Genomic DNA, 17,110 nt, shown 5'->3' with positions numbered 1-17,110 from the left:
CCGTTTAAATATTAACTCTTCGCTTGCAGCTCGCAGTCTGTGTCCTGAACCAAAGACAGAAGCCTTGCTGTGGAGTACAATTGTTATGTCTCGATCCACAGACATCAGTAAAAAGGATACTTTTGGATTACTTTTGTGTAGTAATGCAGTAGAAAGGTGCTCACATGAGATGAAGAATGCAATATTAGTAGCCTGATAATGAAATCTCAGTAACTCTCCTCCCCTTCATTCATTTGTTTTTGTTGAACTTTTGATACAAGGGTGCAGTGGTAAAGAGTGTGGTTAAACTGCATGGAAGGCTGTTGGTGTCTTTGTGTCCATCTGCTTACAATTGTGTCTGATTGACACATCTGTCTACTTCCCAGCTATTACCCCTCCTCTTCCATGCTTATTTTCCTTCCTTCATTTCTCTTCACTCTTTCACGTCCTCTGGTACAGTGATTCCCAACCAGGGCTAAGTGTGCCCAGGGGATATTTAAGTAGATTTCAGGGGGTAACATTTTCATTTTGCTTTGTTAAAGGTACAGTTCACCCAAAAATGAAAATTCCGTCATCATTTACTCACCCACGTCATTCTAAACCTGTATGACTTTTACTTCTGCAGAACACAAAGGACATTTGAAGAATGTTGGTAACCAAATAACATTGAAAAAACAAAAAAATTTAGCGTCGTACCGGTTTGGAATTACATGATGGTAAATGATGAAACATTTGTTTCTTTTCATCTCTTTAAACTTGTTAAACAGAAAAATAATAAATTAACAATGAGTAATCATGATTTCTTTTTAAGGAAATATTTTGTGTATGAGATTTAATGTAGGTAATCTTATATTGTGTGTGTATAACACTTGGACTGTTTTAAAAAACAATTTTGTACAAAAAAAAAAGGTACAAAAGCTGTCACTGGGGAGGTACCTCTTCAGAAGGTACACATTTGTACCTAAAAGCCCATATTGGTATCTAAAAGGTACAAAAGTTCATCTTTTGAAAAGGTACTGCCACAGTGACAGCTTTTGTACCTTTTTTTCTGAGAGTGTAGAAAAACAATTTTCACTCAGAAACTGCTAGTGAATTTAACAATGAATTACAAAGAAACGGCAAGGAACGCTGAAATAAACGTAGAATTGTTGAAGTATGAAGACTGAATAGTATCTTCTTTTAAAACATACTGCAATAATATTTGCTTTATTTACAACTTCAATTTTTATTTATTTATTATTTTACAATGTTCCTGTAGTATTGGATTTATTAGATAAAAAAATGAATCCGTATAATAATGACTACATTACTTTTTATTTTTGTATGATTTTATTTTTGCGTTTATGTTTTGCAGAGTATTTATCAGATCTAGCCATATGGATGTATTGATCAGCCACTGTTAATTTATTCAGTGAGGAAAAAAATGTCTAATAAAAGAGGGGTTACAGAGATAAAGTGAGTAATGTTTAGCTGGACATGAGGTGACCCTCTCCATGTAAAATAAATCTGCTGTTATCATCTCATGTGAGTGCACTTGATTTTATTTACATATATTCAAAAGTACATTTTCTATTTCTTCTTTTTTCGTTTTGAATTGGCAAATTATTAGGATAAGCATTATTAATGATTATGCTACATGACATTCAGTACAGCCTCGCTGAGCTGGGAGTTTAGAAGACAAAAAAGGTTGGCAAAGACTCCTCTAGTGAATCTTGAACTGAAAACAAGCATGTTTGGAAATGTTTGTGTGGAGTCGAAGCATGATAACAAGGGCTTCACATTGAGACATGATTTTAACGGCCCACAACTTGAGAACTCTTACCCCTCAGTTTGGGGTCTGGGATTCATTGTTCCTTAATCCTCCTCCTCCCCCCACCCTCACATCACCCTTTTTTCCCTTCTCCTCTCTCTCTCTCCCTCTCTCTCTCTCTCTCTCTCCTTTTGCGGCCCCTGACCCTCCGTTTCTCTCTTTCTCTGCCTACTGCTATAGAAGCCAGATGAGAGCACGAATACCGTCCCACCCTACCCCCCTTCCCTTCTCACTTTTCTCGTCCCCCTCTCATGTGTTTTTTTTTTCACTCCCTGAGAGCTACACAAGTAACAGAGATGGAAGAAAGAGAAAGCTCTTGTATCCCATAAGCCTCCCAACAATCCGTAGATGTGTATGTTCATATGACTTGTAGAAACTCACCAGTGTTGGAAAGTATCTGGGTAAAACTAGCAATGCAACTAGCTTAAAGGTGATGTGTATCGGTTTTCATTTCTAAAATATTTTCAGAATATTATGGAGGGCCAGTTTTAAAAAAATGCAGAAATAATTAATTCAGCCAATGGTGTGTGTTTGAGGCGGGACTATCCTTTTATTGACCAATGGCAGATGGGGGAGTATTTGTGGAAACCTGTTTAAAACAGTCATTATTTTTCCATTTGGTGAAGCTAGAAGCACAGATATGTACAATTATAGTTCTTTTAGTCAGCTTTTTCAAAAACAAGTTTTTCCAACAAGTTGCATGACAAAGCACTGTAAAAAGTGATTTTTCAAAGTTGTAAATAAAGGTTATTATAGTATGTTTTACAAGAAAGTACTATTTAAGTCTTTCTACTTCAAAAGTTCATGTTTCATTTTACATGTCACTTCTTTGTAATCAATTATTGTGAAATTTACTAGAAATTTCTATGTGCCAGAAGCAGTGTACCTGATTGGAGTTGTTTGGATGATTTATTGAGGCAGCGATCATTCGGTCTCACACCAGACTGTCTCGCTCTATATTTAGTACCGTTATAGGAGGTTTGATTCATTTTAGTGAGTCGGTTTGTTCTGAGCTCTTTCAAAAGACTCATTTGAATTAGTACTCAGTTGAGCATTTCTCTTCTTTTTTCCTAGGGAAATACATCGTTAGTTATATAAATATTGCTGTTTAGAACTACTGTTTCCAGTTCAATTTTTTTATTTTTTATTAATCCATTTAGTTTTATTTATTTCATGTTTAGTCATTGTGTATTATGTATTAACTAGGTTAATTAAAATGTTTTCGCACCATACCTTCAGTTTTTAGAAATGACACAGAACAGTTATAGTATGAAATTTAAGAAATCTTCTTTTATAAATCTTCTATTATATAAAAAATAAATAAATAACATTTAATTAATTGCATACATTAATGGCCTGACCTTCACAGTCAATATATATTTGTTTGATGCTGTCAACTTAACTGATAACCTTACTGATATGTACTTTATGTAGTATCCTTCTTTTATATTGCTCCATTTTTTTTTTGTGGTTTCATGTGGTGTAGCTTTTTTGCCAAAAGTTGAACTTGACTGTAGTTGAACTACTTTAAATTTTCGGTTTCTTGTAGCTTTCCAAGACACTTTCAAAGTAGCTTCCCTAAAGCTGAAGCTCACACTTCGAGATAGTAAGATAGAGATACACAAGTTGTTGAATGACGTTGTTGGGCTTGACGGCGACTGGTAAGTGAGGGCTTGAGTCTCAGCAAGAGAAGCGAGTTGTTAACACACATGCGTGTGTGAGTGTGTGTGTGTGCAGTGAAGGGGGATGGCTGCCTTGTTTGTAGCTTGTCAGCAATTGCCTGAGACAAGCTTCCCCTGCATGTGTGAAAGCTGCTTGGCTTGAATGCCTGGACCGTACCAAGTGGCGTAAAAAGCGAAGGGGGGGACGGAGGCGAGAAAAAACGATCAGACTGGAGACAATAGGCCCCTGAAGTGTTCCCCCCAAGTTGCTTTGATGTTGTCCTAGTGTCTAGATGCTGAAGGGGACCAGGGACTGCAGGGAAGAGCAGCCCTTTGTGTGGATGTGTGTGCACTTTTTGGGCCAGCACGGACAAAAGGGAGGGGTACAAAAGCCTGGAGAGAAATAAGAGAAGAAACAAATGATGAAAACCCAAATGATCCTGAACGTGTTTTTGTATGGCCGCTGTGTGTGAGAGGGCACACAGAAAGGGAGAAAAGCGAGAGAAATAGGAGGAGACGCTCGTACACTGGGGCTGATAGAGTGACAGAGAAAGAGAGGGGGTGAGTACACTGTATCTTTTTCTTCAGCACCTGATCACTCTTTTTTTTTTTTTTTTAACCTTTTCTTACTTTATCTCTCTGTTTTGTTCGAGGGGGGTGGGTGTGCGAAAAATGAGTAGACCCAGAGTTGGAGCTGAAGTTGGGGCTGCAAACGGCATGCTGTTATTATTGTGGTTATTCCTGGCTAGGTGAGCGTGGGTAAAAACGTTCACTACTATTACGCTCCGTTATTCTTAGTCCTTGAAAAGATCTAGGGGTGTATGGAAAGGGCAGGGGGTGATGGGGGAGTGGATGGTTTGGAATGTGTCATTGGATAGTCTGGATGAGTTGCCCTCCATGCCAGTGTAAACCTCCTCTCCTCTCCTTATTGTCTGGTTATTCAGGAGCGGGTTCATCTGTGTGTGTGATAGCTGCAGAGCAACAAGAGCTTTTCTCTTTCTGTATGTCAGGATTGTCACTCTCGGTTGCGGGTGAATTGTGCAATGATTGGAGCCGTGAGTGTGTGTGTGTGTGCGTGTGTGTGTGTTTGGGGGGCGGTTCTATTCTGCCTGGGGGGGTTTCTCAGTCTGTGCCCTCCATGGTGGTAGCAGACTGCTTTTACACTACCAGCTGTTCCGAAAACCTGCAGTGATTTTCTCTTTCTTTCTGCCTGTCTCTCATGCTAAAGGTTATCCAATCGTCTCCGGTGTCACTCACACATGCAATTTCCATTGCTGTTTGATGTGCATAAACCAGCTGCTGAGGTGGAAAAGACAAAACTATTTATTATAGTTATGAGTGCTACTGTTCCCATGATGAGCTTGTATTCCATAGGTTGCAGGATTTATTCTGCCTTCACTTGTCTTTAATTGGAAGATGCTACTTAATGCTGAAGTTGTAATTTTGAGCATGTCATGTTCAAGAGTTGGACTTCCGTTCATGCACATTTCACGGTGTAAAAATGTACAATATGAAGCAACAGTAATGTGTATGCCCAGAACTGCAAGATACTGAAATTGTATTTTCAAAAATTCATGATTGTCTACCACTGACTACTGAAACTCTAGGTAACTCAGGTTTCCCTAGCTGTAATTCCAATTTCAGAGGACATTCTGGTCAACGTTTCATATTAAGAATAATCTCGTGACATGTAGGTCAGTAATTGATGGCAGTAGTTTTACAAAAATATGCAGATCATGTCTTATAAAAATCTCGCTATAAACATTTGATTCTAAATTCTGATTGAATGAGCCACGTTCAAACCCACTATAAAAGTCTGATAAATGCACAGTTGTGGTTGAACATTCTCTATTAATGCACATTCTATATTAAGTTGATATTTTGCTTGGTAACCATAAACCAAGATTATAGAACAATCAGAACCATTTTTTCTTTAACAGTATTGTTGTTGCCACTATTTTATTAAATTTTAATTTCTTCTGTTATCTAACTTGCTTCCTAATCTAGTTCTCTAATAAATCTGGCATTGTGGATTATAAATATTGTTGGCTCTTTAATGAACTGCTTTTGTTTTTCTTGCTTGGGATAATAACGCCTTTTTAATGCATAAATGTAACGTAAAAAACAAGGCCACGTTACAGTGTTTTACCATGGTTCAGGTGGTTTTCAGTGATTTTTACCATGAAAAGACCACTGCTCTTGTTGTATTGCTGTAGTTGAGGACCACTAGAATTATGCTAAATCCTTTCCGTGGCTTCAATGGGCCTTGTATGTATAAATAGCTACAGTTTTATAAATGATGTAATACTGAATAGTTCACGTTAAAATATTTACAGTTTAATAGATTTTTATGATGTTTGAGATGGAACACAGGAACATGAAAATAGTGTTTTATTTGATGTGAACATAATGGTTATATGTCCCCTGAGTTTAATAGCAATTACACGCAAACTGAGAGTCAAGTGGAATAAAAATTACAGTGGTTTGCAAAAGCTCATTAATCATGTTTTAAAAGCATCACGCATGCCAATAAGAGAATGTAAATGTATCCTGCCGTTTTGATGTGGAAGCTTCACTGACCTGCCATTTTTTTGTTTGTATGTTCGTTTTGTGCTTTGCAGCGAGAGTTTGTAACAGAGGGCATGAGAAAGGTAAAGACCACAGGGTCAGTTGTCTTCTTCATGATTTGAAACAGAGGTGACCAACATTTTGTCTTTCATTGGCCCTAGAGCAATATTCCTATTAAACAAACCATAATCTTATATGCCTAAAACCAAGGCCACCAAATGCCATCTTCCATTCAGAGTCTGGCATGGAATATTCCAACCATGAAGTGGATGGAAACAAGGCTGTAAGGGATAGAAGTCAGTATTCAGTATGACATCCACTGGTTTAATCAGGTCTAGCTAGTCTTCCTGCCTGGCCAAGCTGGTGTTCATCTGGTTTAGCTGGTCAACCATCTAGTCTAGCCTAACCAAATTTAAGAAGCACCCGAAAACCCTATAAAACCAGCCTGACTAGGCTAGGCGACCAGCTTAGACCAGTAAACCAGCTTAGTTTCAGAACATCTGTATTTCTATCCCTCACGGCCTACGTTTGTTTGCATAAAATTAAATATTGCTTAAATATACACTGTAAAACCAAGGCCTCTAAATGCCATTTTCAGTCAAATTCCTTTCAAACAAACCATAATCGTAACCGTTATAGAGCCATCAAATGCCATTGTCCATTTAAAGTCTGTAACAGAAGTGAATAAAAATAAGGCTGTGAGGGATAGAAGTCTGTTCTGTATGACCTTTACTGGTTTAGTCTGGTTTAACTAGTCTTCCTGCCTGGCCAAGCTGGTGTTCATCTGGTTTAACTGGTTGGCCATCTGGTCTTCGAACTTAACCAAGTTTAATAAGCGTCAAACAACCCTCTAAAACCAATGAAGTTGCTGGAAGACCAACTTGGAACAGCTTAGATTTTAGTTTGACTGTATTTCTATCCTTCACAGCCAATTTTTGTTTGGGTCAAATTAAATATGACTACGCTGAAAGCCGCCTTAGATAAATCCATTTACGTGTATTTCCAATAAATACCAAGAGTGTGCCAATGAGGGAGGAAGATTGCAGGACTTGGACTGAATAATGGAAGGAAGAGGCCTTGGAGATCTGCTACCGAAGGAGGAGGAGAAGAAATGGAGGGAGGGGTTGGGATTTGATCAGTAGTATGGAGGGATGTGCCTCCAGAGAGAACCAAAGGAAATAAATGGATTTATTTTTCACAGTTGTCAAATATCCAATGCATAAATTACGAGTGTGTTAAGGGGACGGCTAATAACTCACAGCAAACATAAAACACATTTAGTTAGATGACAGTTTAGTTAATTCTGGGATGCGCGTCTGCACGGTCATAATTGTTTCATTATTTCTTTGGAGACGAGGCGCATCTCGGTCAGCAGGGATTTTCGAGCTGTAAAAAAGGAGAAAGATTTTGAATCGCTCTTTTGAAAAGCATCCCTCTTTTGAGCGCTCTCGCCTTCCAATGTATCCTCCGCTTTAATATCTTTTTGAATAGGTGGAAATGTGCGGACTAGCCTTGTGTGCCTAGCCGCCGAGATGATTGCAAATTCATTTAGAGGTGCCTATCACACAAAGATGCGGGGATGGAGGGGGTGGGGTGCAGAGAGATGATGCCTTGGGTTTTTTAAAGCACATTTGTATTCATGTCATGGAGGAGGAGAGCGAAGAGAACGAGAGAGGAGGCGGCTACCTTAGCGTGACAGACGTTAGGAGGAGGCTAGCCAGATTAGCATGACAGGCGCTAGCAGAATGCCAAACGTCTGGTTCAGGTCGAGTGCTGATGTCACAACCGACCATTCACCGATGTAAAGTGGAGCAAATCTGCTCTGAACACTGTGTCAGAACTCTGACGTAAATAATTCAGTCGGAGCTGGGCGCTGTCACCGGCTAGCTGCGGCATTCGCACTTTTTTGGACCGAACTTGGTGATAATCATCAGTTATATAATAAAATATTTTGCTTATGTAATATATGTCAAATAAAATGCTAAAACAACACACTTCAGTACTGTTGAGTAGCATCATTGGGCCACTTTACCACAACTAGCAGTTGCAGAAATGCATTGTGGGAGCGTGCATGTTTATCATGGACGTCGTGGGTGTTCAGAGCGTATGGGTATTTGTGTATGAGCTCAGTATGAGAGATGGCAATAGAGCTGTCATTTATTGTGGTTTGGATGCTCTGGTCACAGCATCCTCGTACTTTTAACGAGTATTCGTTCTGTCTGTCTCTCTCTCTCTCAGCTTCCCCCACAGCCTCCTGTAAATCACAGCTTTCGCTACGCTCCACTAGTGACACAGGACATGCTCGCACACTCCAACGACCGATTACATCAGGCGACACACACACACAGTGAAACCAAACTACTGATTTAAGGAAGAGAAAGCATCAAGTCTCTCTTTCTCTGTGTGTCTGTCTCTTTAAATGGTTCTCACTCATTTTCTTCTGCCTCTTTCCTAGTTTCTGTTGCTGTCTGCCGGTATTTGCCATTCCTGTCTGTCTCACTCTTTCTCCTTTTCTTTCCCCGCCTTGTCTGTATCAATTTCTCCCTCTCTCTTTTCCTACTTTTTTGGGGTCTCTTCCCCTCTTTGCCTGTCTCACTTTCTTTCATCCTCTCTATTTTCCTTTCGTGTTTGTCCCCCCTATCGTTTCCTCTCGGTCTGTCTCATTCTAGTTTTCCTTGCCTATTTTCTTCACTGTTACTATCAATTTTCTTTTCCAACGGTCTCACTCTCATTTTCCCCTCTCGACCTGTCTCACTCTCTTTTGCCCTCTCTATTGTCCTTTTCTGTCTGTCTCTCGCTTTCATTTCCTCCCTGTCAGTCCCAATTTTTTTCTCCCTCTTTTCCTACCGTCTCACTCTCATTTCCCCTCCCTGTCTGTCTTTCTTTCACCCTCTCGATTTACTTTCCTTTCTCTCATGCTTGTTTCCTCCCTGTCTGTCTCATTCTTGTTTTCCTTCGCTTTCCCCGTTATTCCTTTCCAGCTGTCTCACCCTCATTTTTCCTTTCTGCCTGTATTACTCTCTTTTGCCCTCTCTATTGTCCTTTCCTGTCTCTTGCTTTCGTTTACTCCCTGTCAGTCTCAATTTCTTTCTCCCACTCTTTTCCTACCCCTACCGTCTCACTCTCATTTTGCCTACCTGTCTGTCTTACTTTCGTTCACCCTCTTAATTTTCCTTTCCTATCTGTCTTATGCTTGTCCTCCCTGACTGTTTTCCTTACTATTCTTCTCCAACTGTCTCACTCTCATTTTTCCTTTCTGTCTCACTCTTGCATTCCTTCTTTATCTGTCTCACTTTTTTTTTCACCCTGTCTATTTTCCTTTCCTGTCTGTCTCACTCGTGTTTCTTCCTCATGTCTATCTCATTCTGGTGTACCTTCCTCCCTATCAGTCTCAATTTTTCTTTTCCAGCTATCTCACTCTTGTTCTCCTTCTCTGCCTGTCTCACTTTCATCTTTCCCTATCTGTCTCACTCTCAGTTCGCCTCCCTGTCTCTCACCTTCCTTATTGTCTCTCTTTGTCTCACTCCTATTTCCCGTCTCTCTCACTCTCTTCCTCTCTTTCCTTCTCCCTTTCATCTCCCTCTCTACCTGTCTGTCTTATTCCCTCCCTCCCTGTGTATCCTCCTCTCTCCTTTCTTCCCCATTCCACTCTCATTTTCCCTCTGTCAACTTCCCTCCCTCTTTATCTCCTTATTTCTCTCTCTTCCTCCTGTTATTTTTCCCCTCTTTGATTGTCTCACCCTCATTTCCCTCCCTCTCTGCCTCACTCTTGTTTTCTCCCCGTCTATCTCCCACTCCTTCTCGCTTTCTCTTTCTTTTCCTGTCAGTTTCCCTCTTTAGCTCCTTGTCTTTCTCCCTCCCTGCCCGTCTCACTCTCGTTCTCTCCCTCTCTCTTTTCCATCCCTGTCTCTCTGGCTCTGCCGCCCACACTGGGCTCATCATTGATGCGTTTAGCAGCACCGCTGAGCAAGAGACGCAGGCCATCGATTGGCTGCGTAATCGACATGGATTTTTGCCCAAAGTGGTGAAAAATATGCCATGGCTATAGCCAAGCAATTTCTCCAGGCTTCTCCAGCCAGGAAGGAAAAAGACCCCAGCAGCTCTATAATTGATATGGAGATCAATTTTCTTGCTTTGGACTGTACAATCTTTCACTGACCGGCCCAGTCAACCATGCGGCTTGTGGCTTCTGTCGTGATGGAAGGCAGATGAAATGGTGGGAAGAGGATGAGGAGAGACAGAGGACGAGGAGGGGGATAACATTCTCTGGTGACATTGTGGCTGATCCCTATATATGCTGCTGTGTTTATGCTCCAGAGGTTTGGATGTCGAGGGACCAGTTTTCATTAGTGTATGCCAACCAACCGTCCTGTGAATGGCACATGCTGGCAACACTCTTAGCTTGTCCCTGGTGTTCATACCTCTCTCTTTTTCCTTCTCTTCCCCTCTCTTTCTCCTTAATAACTTCACCATCTGTCTCTGAGACTGCAGAAGTCATTCAGGTCCAGTTTCAGGAGAAACAAGCCTTGTCTTGACTGTCTGCGTCTTCCCCATTAAGACCAGAGGCCCTCCGCAACAAGCCAGACATGCTGCATTGGCTGCCATCTTGGCTCAAGTCATGGCCACTCCACCTGGAGCCATTTTGGCTCCGGTTACTGTAGTCAGACCAGAACATCCAAACATAAGCACTCAAATCCAAAGGTCCGGGATATTACTACTCAGTGCTTTGCATCGATTGGCAGAGGGCTCCCTCAAGGGCCAGTGACATCAGGTGATTGGAGGTGGAGAGCCATCTTGGCTCCCGTCTCAGCGATTAAACCTGCGACCATTTTGGAACCTGTTTTGGAAACAACCAATGTTCATTCGGATTTCAATGTTGAACAGTACAAAACTAACAGTCTCCCTATGTGTGTGTGTGTGTGTGTGTGTGTTAACAGTAGACTTGTTACACAAAGAAAAGGCAGATTGAGGTTTCCTAGAAGGAAGAGAAAGAAAGAAACTAGTTTAGGGATGGTGAGGGAGAGAAAATTTGAGAAAAAGAGAGATCACTTATCTTCTAAGCAGATCACCTCCCTGGACTGCCGAGTGAAAAGTGTTGTTGCCATGGTGTCGCTGGTTGCACGTTTCTGCGGACACTGTGTAATCATCAGACATATGCCAACACCTCCACCTTCCCTTTCCCTTGCATCTCTTTTCCTTTCTTCCTCTTTTCTTCTCTAAATCTACCATATTGCCCTCTATCCCTCTTTTCCTTCCTTCCTATATAAACAACATGAAATGAAAACTGACTCACTTCAGTACCTTCTTAATCAAAGTCTCTGGTCTTCTTCTACATATTTCATCCATGAACTTTAAAATCACTTACATAATCAAATATTTAAACAATAATAATATTTAAAAAATAATATTAACCAATCATTATCATAGCCTTTTCACAATCCAATCAAATGTCTTTAGATAAAACCAAATTCCACTCTATTCATTTATTACTTAATGACATTTTTAAAAATTAAAGTACAACAAGCCATATTATGATTATTGCAGTTATATGTTATTGTTCAAAAGTTTCGGGTTGGAAAGATTTTTAAATGTTTTTAAAAGAAGCCTCTTATGCTGCATTTATTTGATAAAAAAAAAACAGTAAAAATAATATTGTGAAGTATTATTTCAATTTAATATAATGTTTTTTTTTTCTATTTTAGTACAATTAAAATTTGAATTTTGCAAAGCTGAATTTTGTGTAGCTGTTATTACGCCAGTTTTCAATGTCACATGATCCTTCAGAAATCATTCTAATATGATGATTTAGTGCTGTAAAAAAATATTTGTTCTTATTAATGTTGAAAATACTTGTGCTGTTTAAAATTTTTGTTCAAAAGGTGATACTTTCTTTTTGATCATCAGAACGTTCAAAAGAACAGCATTTATTTGAAACAGAAATATTACAGATGTCTTTATTGCATTAATTTAACGCACCCTAATTTATGAAAAAGTATTTTAAAAAGTCACTGCCCCCAAATTTTTGAACAGCGGCGCAGATTTCAGCCATCTCGAACATTGTATTGATCAACCTGCATTCAGCACCGAAAATCTATTTTATGCCTTTTTGCCTTTGAATCTCTCACTTTTGCTTCTGTACATCTATTATTCTCTGCTCCGCTTCCTCCGTCTTTAGAAGGATCCTCACCATCTAAGGGAGACTCATCTTCTCAACAGATACTTGATTACAATCAACAGATTGCTTTAGTAGTATCAAACACTCATCAGTACGTAATACATTACAGTAAAAAGAGGGAGAGGGACTTGAATGATAAAAGGCTCCTCTCAAACAGAGGGTTTGTGTTATTGAGAACAAGTATCCTTCTATTGTCGTCACAGATGCAAGCAGGTTTTGGTCTTGTGTTGACATACTCAAGTTCTGTGTCAAGGGCTTTTCTGAGAGCTGATGCCATAAATGAAGGTTTGTACATTTAGCCAAATTACTTTCAAGCCTGTATTCATATTCCGTGTGCTTTTATATTACATTGGGAAAAGGCAAAATATTTTAACCCCAAGTTCCGATCTGATTTTCTGGCTGTATGCAGAGTATACAGGTTTGGCGTGTTTAGAAACAGTTTTGACGCCTTTTAGGAGAATTATAAGTTTGCTAGATTTGTAGAAGCCTGTGTTTAAAAGTTTTGTTTTAGACACTTTTTATCAAGTAAACTAGAGCGGAGTTATATATTTGACTTTTTTCATGCACAGAAATTCTCTTCCTGTCTAAGTGGGTGGTTCTTGGTCAGAATACACTGCAAAGTGATGCAGACTTTTGCCAATAGCCAGAAGTCTGGCTATGTCTAACTATCAAGTCTGTGACTGGAAAGGCTTGCTCTCAATGTTGCATCAGTCTGAAACTACCTAAACTGGCCTATTAACAGTTTAATATTCTTCTCTGTAGACCTAAATGATCCAGTATTACGCTACATTGGTGAGTCATTATACATTTACAAAGGATCTCAGCTAGTTCAACTTCAAAAAGAAAACATTTGCAGCTTCTTGTAGTCGAGTTTAGTGCGATTCAGGGATTTACTGAGCTTCCCAGAACAGACGTTGTGAATGAAAAACTGTCAGTTGCATTTTTTTTATGACAAAGTGGCTGAAGATGTGAAAGCTTGAAGTGCGATTTGTGGCATGATGTTCTTCAGTGAAGCCAAAACACTGATAGCTCTTAGAAGTGTTTTGAGAGGTCATAGTCAGCAGATACCTGTACATAGTTTACTAAAATGAATCAAATTAACACATAACTTGGCAACTAACTGCTATGCTGTACAGAGCAATAAACAGAGTGGTTGGTGAACACTGGGTTCGTTTATGTCGTTCCGGTTCACCCTGTGTGTCGGTCTTTTCGCTTAAAGCGCCATTTTTACTTGCCATGCTCAGCCACCATGCTTCTCCGGCGGTGACAGAAATCCAATTTCAGCACGTCTCTAGGAAAGAATCCCTCCGGCTGACGAGAGCGATCGGAAGAGCTGGATTGGTGGTCTCCATTTCCCCTTGTCGTCATCTTCCTCCTCCTACTTCTTCTTCTGTGTACCTCTATTTCAGGGTTCGCATTTTTCCAGAAAAGTAGTTGCTGTACTTTTGTTAGGCTGCTTGTGAGAGAACTATATTTTGTATGGTTGAATGGTTTGTTCCTTTACAAGTCATTCAGTTCACATTCAATTCAGTCCAAGTACTGGATTCAGTGTGAATGGTGTTGTAAGCAAGTGATTTAAGGTTAAGGTTCAGTACATTTTTCTCATTGATTCTGATCAAAACAATTGAGAACTGAATCAGAAGAATATAACCAGTGTTATTTTATTATTACTCATATACCATTATAGTTTTTTTTAAAACATTTTGACCTTGCTTTTATTTTTATATTTTCAAATTATTTCAAAAAACGTTTTTTTTATTAGTTTTATTAACAGTGATGATATTATTATTGTTATTTAAATATTAAATTCTGCTTAATTTAATTAATTTCATTTTTATTTCTGGTTTTGTTTTAGAAATTTTAGTACATATTAGTGCTGTCAATCGATTAAAAAATGTAATCGCGTTAATCACAGTCGTGGACTGTGATTAATCATGATTAATCGCAAATTTAAAATACTAGGATTTACCTGTAAATGTGTTGAAATAAAGAAATGCATGACAAACTAGTTTAAGGAAACAGAACCTTTCACACGTCCGCCAGGTATGAGACATAATCCTTATTATCCTTTTATCATTATTCTTTTGTTTTTATTCAGCCATTATCAGTCTTTATACTGGAAATAAAACGTTTACCAAGCCACATTGCTTCAATCCCAGTATACATTTACCCAACTATTATCAAAAGTGTTTCTAAATAAATACAACAAAACATTTATTGCGACCTTACGTGAAGTATTATGACAAAATGTATTATGAAGAAGAATTGGACCTGTTCTGCAGCTGCATTAGAGCTAACATTAGCATCATGCTTCATAAGACAATTTATGAGATTAATAGTGCACTTTTCCTCAGAACTCACTTCAAACCACCATCGAGTGTTTCTAATAACTTCCTTTTGCGATCACATGTGGAATTTGATCGTTTACTGTTGTTAAAATATGCTAATTTGTGCAGCGATAAAGGCTATAAATAGCATTTCAGATGTACACATTGAACTAAAAAAAAAAATCACATACAGACCATATCCTATCGTAATCGTGTGTTTATTATCTTATATAATCTATAGTGGCTGTTGTCATGTTTATTTCTGCTGCTCTGCTGAAACTCACGTTGTTTGTGATGTTAACCGCCTCTCAGTTCTTAAGTTGCCAGGTATTCCAAGTATAATACGCATTAGTAAAAGGATCTATTTAATTTTTATTTGTCTATATACACTTTGGTCGGCCGCGGTACATTAAAAAAGTAGCCCAAAACGGCTCTGTAATTTTTCCCGCAACTGTATTTTCAAAATAGCCCACTTGTGCCGTTACCCTGGCAACACTGGTAACTGGTTCGCTGTCCCCTCATCACACAATGATAGATAACCTTCCGCGCTGTGATGACGGGAAGAAGTTGGGGTCAAACCTTATCAAGCGATTAATCTGCGCTAAAAAAATAATAACGCGTTAAATGTTTTTTGATTAATCGCATGCGTTAACATTGACACCCCTAGTACATATACTCATTTGTTTCAGGTAGTTACCAAGGCAGAATTTTTTTCATCTAGTATTTATATTTTGATTATCTCAACATTATTTAAGTTACCAAGAATGATTTTTTATAGTTTTAGTTTGAATTCTGGCCTCACAGAATACAAAATTGACACAATCACAGCCAATCAGAAGATATTAAATGTTTGGCATGCAGTTTTTTGGACCAATGAGACTTCACAGAGGGCGGGGCTAATCTCAACCACATAGAAATGTATTATTTGTCCCAGTTGTGGTTGTTTAGGACAAAATCTCAGTTTTCCATCAAAGAAATGAAATGTTTGGCACTTTGTGTCTTGCCAGGACACTGAGTTAAACCAACAGAACTGAATTCACACCACTATTAATGTGAACACAAATTAAGAGAGGATAGGATTTTCAGCGATGTTGCCGCAGCACCATGTGTGTGTTTTTGCAGAAGGTCCCAAATCAGCACGCACACACACACGCTCACACCCTCTGATTAGTCACAGCAGCAGGGAAGCGACACTGCCAGCCGTAGTATTATTTATTTATCTATTTCCATAATTTTGCTGCTCTGCTGGGGGAGTCTTCCACTTCCTCTGGTATTTGAGAAAGCATCACTGTTCCTCTCCTCTCCTCAGTGCACAAAGAAATGCCGCACATTCGATACGCTTTGGATCTTAGAAATTTGATTCTGAGAGAGCGAAAGATGGGGGAGGGGGACGGATAGGTGGAGAAAGAGAGTAAAAAAGATAAAAATGTAAATTTTCATCTTTAAGTCTGTCGATTTTGGTTACGTGTGTGGTGGGGGTTGAGGATGGGGTGAGACTTTGCAGAAGAGATGCTGTCTGTCTCTCTCTCTCTCTCTGTGTGTGTGTCTTTCTCTCTCTTTGCGGTGCTCTGATGACAGAGGTGACTCATCAGGGGGCACGCTGCTCACATCTACAGACAGAGAGAAAGAAGAAAGAAGGGATGGGGAGGGGAGAGAGAGAGAGAGAAATATAGGGATGATATAGAGAGGGAGAGAGAGTGATGAATTCAGAGCAGTCTTGCTTGACTGCTAGCATTTATTGGCCCATGGAAGCTTCGGGAAAGATGCTAATGACACTTCTCCCGTGAATGAGAGACACCGCGTGAGTGTGTGTGTGTGTGTGTGTGTCGGTCGTGATTGCAACCCAGCCCCCTCGATTTTAAACACTTCGCTCCTGTAAACACACTTCTGATCAGGGAGCTGCTCAGTAGTATATAGAACGAATATAAGGAATTTGCACCTCAGAAATACAGTGCATTCATTTACTTTATATGGATTTTGATAGATGTATTCAAGGTACACACTGTAGCAGATTCTGGGAATCAAACTCTTGACCTTGATGTTTTTATAAGACCATGCTCTACTGTTTTAGCTACAGAAACACAACAGTTTGTCAGACTTTGGATCTGTGCAAAACCTAGTGAGATGCCTACATGTTAAGGCATATGTATGTGTCCAAAACATACCATAATAAAATGCAACAAGATTTGTAAAAAATGACATCCAAGATAGTGGTGAAAACTATCAGTATAAATTCAAAAAAGCTCAGAAAATTGGCTATTTTACCCAGTATTTGTGTATGTGTTTATACAGATATTAATCTGTGGTCACATAAGAGAAACCTTTTGGACAAAATTGTCAATAATGTAGCGATGCATGAAGCCCTGCTCGCACAGAACAGAAGTCATCTTCAAACCAAGCAGTCAACGTCGCCAATTGACCTATCGGTAAGCCCCTCCCCTCGAACGCAGACTAGCCAATGGCAGTCAAATATCAGCTGCACGGGGAGCGGAACTCGGACATCTTTAGGTTTTAGCGCCATAGAGAAACATTGGAAGATCCGAAGCTCGCATCGGTTTTATGGGGTTTATGCTTCAAAAATGGAAAAATG

General features: G+C 39.4%; 1 protein-coding gene across 1 annotated transcript in view; it reads left to right on the top strand.

Annotated features, from left to right (window-relative positions):
* The first annotated feature begins 3,777 nt into the window (after positions 1–3,777).
* Positions 3,778–17,110, top strand: part of bcl9 (BCL9 transcription coactivator) — a 120,715-nt gene continuing 107,382 nt past the window's right edge. Inside the window, exon 1 of the mRNA XM_058748059.1 lies at positions 3,778–4,011. The gene's annotated coding sequence lies outside the window, so the exon portion shown is untranslated. The remainder of the gene's footprint in view (positions 4,012–17,110) is intronic.

This window comes from Onychostoma macrolepis, chromosome 01 (genome assembly GCF_012432095.1).
Source record: "Onychostoma macrolepis isolate SWU-2019 chromosome 01, ASM1243209v1, whole genome shotgun sequence".
In the NCBI taxonomy this organism is placed as follows: domain Eukaryota; kingdom Metazoa; phylum Chordata; class Actinopteri; order Cypriniformes; family Cyprinidae; genus Onychostoma; species Onychostoma macrolepis.
Note: the sequence above shows the minus strand (reverse complement) of the source record. Positions and strands in the feature narration are given on the sequence as shown.